The sequence below is a fragment of the Nelumbo lutea genome, chromosome 7 (assembly GCF_056320005.1).
Source record: "Nelumbo lutea isolate HS-2025 chromosome 7, American lotus-T2T, whole genome shotgun sequence".
In the NCBI taxonomy this organism is placed as follows: domain Eukaryota; kingdom Viridiplantae; phylum Streptophyta; class Magnoliopsida; order Proteales; family Nelumbonaceae; genus Nelumbo; species Nelumbo lutea.
In genome coordinates this window covers 23,079,439-23,085,438 of record NC_142690.1, presented here as the reverse complement: position 1 = coordinate 23,085,438, position 6,000 = coordinate 23,079,439, and positions in this window count along the sequence as shown.

Below are 6,000 nucleotides of genomic sequence, written 5' to 3'. Positions count from 1 at the left end.
AATTTTTTGCCTATAATTTTTGTTGTCAGAATGGACCACCCATTCGAATAGGATGATTGAACTGTTGACCCAAAAACTGGTGGCTAGAACGGTTCCGTAATTTTTTTTGTCAGAACGGGCCATCCGTTCGGACCAGATAGTCGAATTGTCAGTTTTCATAACGTTATTAACAACATTTATTAATAATAGTAAGTAATTATACTATTTAATTAAATAATCGTTAATAATAGTTTTAATAATATTATTTAGTTATTTTTAATATAACAATAAATATTAAATTTATGAATAGAATTAATTAACAATATTCATTAAATTAATAATTACCAAAATTAAATTAAATTAACAGTATTTATCAGTAATAGTCAATAATTATAATATTTGATTAAATAATCAATAACAATACTTTTAATAATATTTTAATTGTTTTTAATATAACAATAATTACTAAATTTATTTATAGTATTTATTAATAACAATATTTATAATAAGTATAATTATTAATTATAATCACTAATTATATATTTATTAAATTACTGTAATAATTAGTAATTATTAAATTACTAAATTATATATTTATTAAATTACTATAATTATTAAATTACAGTAATTAATTATTGTTACAATATTAATTACGGGGTTGCTCTCACTTGAGAATCTAGTCTCACGAATAGATTTCATTTCCTATACGGAGAGAGCATCTTATCTTATTATGTTGTATGATATTGAATAGGGTAGGGATCAGCCACCAACAAAACGCTCCTATCATGTCCCAACAACTCACTAACCCACTGCACCTACATATTGGGAACACCACCCTTATCATTCATAGCCTCCCTTATCAATTTATCATTCACATAGAGATGTACCCAATGTAAAAGGTGCAATTAATGGGTGGTTGGGACGTTGTTGGACCATGCATGGGTAATTTGGTAGCTGATCCAAACTCTACTTATTAATTTGTTCAACCAATGTTTTCAAAATTGGACCGGAGCAGAAAACAGGAATCGGTCTTTGTTTCACCTAGAATTGTCCTTTGGTCAAAAACCATTAATTTGGTTAGTAAACTGTTGACTCAGGTGGTCAAATGATCGTTAGAACCGTCGATTCGGATAACAGTTTTTGACCTTTTTATTTATTTATTTTTTGTCAGAATGGGACTGTTCAGTCAAATGATCAGACCGTTCGACCCAATAACCAGACCCTTGAATGGTTCGTTGTCCAGTTCAGTTTTAAAAACTTTGGGTTCAACCACTCCAATGTGATTATTTTCTTTGTTGCAAGTTCCAAAAACAAAACAAACAAGCTGCTTTGAATTTAAATTGGTTCTTAAAGCTCAGTTTGGAAAGAGTACAAATACAATTATGTACAACACAAATACATACAAAATAATATAAAATACAAGGTTTTGCACTGTACATATTTGTATTTGTACTCCTTCCAAACTGAGCCTAAAGCAAAAATATTGGTGATATATATGTCTTCTATTTTCAGAAACAAAAAATGCATTTCTAAATTTCTGATTAAAGACTTAATATCATCTATCCATCTGCTTATTCAATACAGTCCGGATGTACTATTCACAAAGTAATCCTCACACCAACCTCACAACATTTTTCAGCCACACATGGGGAACATCTCCTCTCCCGTACTTGTGTCTTTGTCATTCATGGGAAGATATTCGCAATACATGATGTAACCGACTGATTAACGAGTAAATTTGTGACATAATTAATCTATCCGATCTTAGTTGGACAATATTGATTCTACATAAACATACTTATTAAATACAATATACAACTAATATTTGAAGCTGACAAATTGGAAAAAACATTCTCTATCTATTGCGGGTAGATTAATCCTCACTAATTCTTCAACTAACATGATGCTACAATATATAATGAGTTCCTTTAGAATCCCAAAAAATTCTGTAGATGAATTGAACAAGATTCAAAGGGATTTTCTATGGGATAATTCAAATGGGAAGAAATCTCTTTATTTGCTGAATTGGACAAAAGTGTGCACCCCAAAAGGTGGGGTGGAATAGGAATAAGAAATCTCCATTGGGTTAATGAGGCCAGCCTGGCAAAGTTAGGGTGGAGAATCTTAAATGAAGAGGACAACCTATGGGTGAAAGTTATCAAAAGCAAATATTTGAGGAGGGGAAATTTCTGGAATTACAAAATTAAAAAGGGTATCTCTTGGGCTTAGAGGGGTATTCTCCTTGCTAGAGATCTCATTAAGAAAGGCGCTTGTAGGCAAGTTGGAAATGGTAGGTCTATTAGCTTTTGGCATGATAATTGCATTTATGACAGACCTCTTTATGAAACTATCAACCGTGAGATTATGATAAATCATAACATTAAAGTCTCGGACATGATTGATTTTGGAAGAGAATGTTCTAATGAAGACAAAATAAAGGCGGAGGTATCTGATCAAGTTTGGTAAGATATTAAGACAATGGAGGACAAAATTATTTGGGGGTGCAACCCTAAGGGGATTTTCTCTATAAAAACAACTTATTTATTGAAGTGCTCTTCTGTTCTTAACCCAAACGGTACCTTTAATCGGTTGGCTAATATTTGGAACATCAAATGCCCTCCAAAGATAAAGACTTTTCTCTTTTTCCTTCTTAACAATAGGCTTCCTACTAAAAGCCATCTTAGGAAAAGAGGATATAACATCGATGGCTCTTGTAGTTTTTGTGGGGATGAAGAGGATACTGACCATATTTTTAAAATTTGTGCCCACACAAAACAAATGTGGCTTACCTTAAACACTCCCCTGGAGGGACCAAATGAGAATGAAAGTTTGAGGGATTGGTTGACATGGATCGGCAATAAAAAGGAAAACAAGATTCTTTTAGTGAAGGAAAAACATGCATTTGTTCTTTGGGCTATCTGGAAAAATAGGAACTTGAAAATTTTCAATAATGTTTCAACTCCCATTCCAATTATTTTAAAACAGGCTCTTGATATGTTTGTGGAGTTTCTTAATGGGAAAAAAGATATAGGCATTGCACAAATAAACAAAGTATGGAAACCAATTATTTGCAGTGCTTCAAAATTTGGCACTATTAAAATAAATTTTGATGCCCCTCATAATAGTGAAAGGAAATGTTTTGTGGCTAGTATTGTTCGTGACCATCTTAGTCGGGTGATAGCGGTTAAATCATATAAACTTGGCACATGTACCATCAATCAAGCAGAAGAATGGGCTGCATGGGAAGCACATATTCAAGCGACAAACTATAGGAAGCATCCTATTATAATTGAGGGTGATTCATTATTGGTCATCTTGTGCCTCAACAAAAAGGTGGAAGTTCCTTAGAATTTGAAAGGCATCATCTCTTGCTGCTTGAAGATGATAGGTCTGTTCAAGGGAGGTCTTTGGTACCAGCATATCTTCAGAGAAGCTAACCAGGCAACAGATTGGCTTGCTCGTGAAGCTCTTTCTTCTTCCCCTTCCCTAGACTTTTGTATCAATTCCCTTTCCCCTTCCCTTCTTCTTATTTGTTTTGCAGATTTTTTGGGATGTACTACCCCTGCCCCACCCTGGTTGTGTGTAGTACACTTTTCTTATTTCAAAAAAAAAAGATAATTAAACTCGCATATTTTCGTTTTTATTATAAAGAACATTATTTAATAATTTTAATGATTCTCTTAAAATTACTACATTTCATATGGGCTTGCAAGATTTTCACATTTGCAATAGAAAAGAAAATTGGGGTTTTAAAAGAGAAATGACAATATATAACTAGGTGTATGTAATTTTTTTTTTCATTTCTGCACAGATTTCTAGTGAGGTCAACTCTCATCTTTGCTTCTTGCCATCCTATGACTATGGGCATTTATTGAATAAATGTTGTTACATAGGTGCCACTTTAGCATTTCTCCCATTATTTGAATTTGTACACATAGGGACTTGCAAAACTAGACTTCAGTTTATATGCCTACACTATTGGGGAAAGCTTCATCAGGGTGGCTCAAGCCTGGCCCAACCTAGATAATGTTGGGTCTGCAACCCCATTGAACACCAATATTCATTTGATATTTATATAAGGGTCATTTACTAGAATACCCCTTATAATTTTATAGATTTACTTAAACCTATCATATAGTTTGTGTTTTACTAAAACACTCCTTATAGTTTGTAACTTATTTACTTAATCGACTTTTCATTAAAAACCACTGGTTTTGCCATCCGAAAATGTTTAAGGGCATGGACCCATGGTTATTTATTCCAAAAGTATCAATAAACTGAGTGGAAAATGTTCATAGTATGGATCCATGGTTATTTTAGCAAATGACCCTTTATTTAATTATCATACTCAAATTTTGTCAAAATAATATAAACCGAATAGAAAAATTGGCTTTTAACTCTTTAAAATGCCAGATTGTCCTTCGTTCCTGTGCAATTGTTTATACCAACTACTTCCGTTGTAGGACTTGTTGAGATGTTCATTTTGATATCTGTTGCTTTCCAAAATTATATTTGTTAACTATACTTTGCACCTCTTGATTGGGATTTTCAATTTTCTTGAATTTCCCCATATTTAAGTTATTAGTTAATGCAAGTATGTAACAATCTATACCATTCTTGACTAGAGGAATGTTGGGTTGTGCTGAAAAAAAAAAACCAATGTTTTAAAAACCGATTCGGAGGTTGAACCATTTTTGCCTCTGAGTCGCAGGTCACCGGTTCGACCGATCGAGTCAAATGGTTCAAACCGTGCCACATCAGCACACACACACACACACACATATATATATATATATATATATATATATATATTAGATATGTTATATGTATTATTTTATATTTAATTTATGTTTTTTAAATTCAATTTTTAATTTATATATATATATATATTAAAAATTACAATTTAAGGCCAGAAAAGGGGTTTTTTGTAAAAATAGCGGGGCAAAGTGCGTATGACATTTTGGGACGCATAGATCTCAAAAAATTACCCCAAAATAAAAAAACACTCTAATATCAGAGTGCAAAGTTATAGCCTCTAAAAGTTTTATATGCATTGAGTCATTAAATGTGCAACCTACGACTTGATCATCAGGTCGAATGAGTCAACAGTTGAACCAGCCAAGTCAAACGATTCTTGACCAAGTCAATGATTTTTTACTGTGTGACATGTATTGACTGAACCGAACCCAAAGTCGTGGCTAGGTGATGATTCGAACGATTTGACCGGCCAAATCAACGACGAATTGAAAAAGTTAAAAAAAAAAAACACCGAATTCTGAAGAGTCAAAGAGTTGACGAATTTCAGGCCCTTTTGGTATCTCCTCTTGTTCAGAGCCTCGTTTCATGCAAACGCTTTTTCATACATATTTTCAAAAGACGTTTTGGCATTTTCACGAAATTTCTTCCATAATGACTATTTACAAGTATGGAGATGTTGATGTTGGGGGAAATGCCAACTGAACGTTCCTGTAGTCAAGAACTCGGTGCTTTTTGGCTCCTCAGAATTCGGTGCTTTTTTAAACACAACCCGACATTTCTGTATTTAAAAATATCACTTGGGTTGTTTCTTGAATGTGCAAATTGTACCACAAATCACTTTTGGCACCCTATTTCCATAGAAAGTAGAGTGGTCATGTCATCTCAATTGTATTTATATCTTAAATAAATAAATAAATAGTGATTTATTGCTAGTAATTTATTGTAAAACATTAGTCCATTATTAATTAATTAATTATTTAACTTAGTTATTAATTATCTATTATTTATTAGCTAATTTAAAAAAAAATAGTCATTTAATGAATTATTCATTATTTTATAAATATTTTTTCAATTTGTTGATTAATGAATTGATAATTTTTTGTTGAATTGATTAACTAAAAATTAATTAGTAATGAATTATGAATAATTATTTGTTATTAATTTATTAATTAACTAGCGAGAAATTGTCAAGGGAAAGTGAAACAACAGAAAATGATATATATTAATTTATCTATTTTGTGTTTTTTCTTTGATTTTTTATTT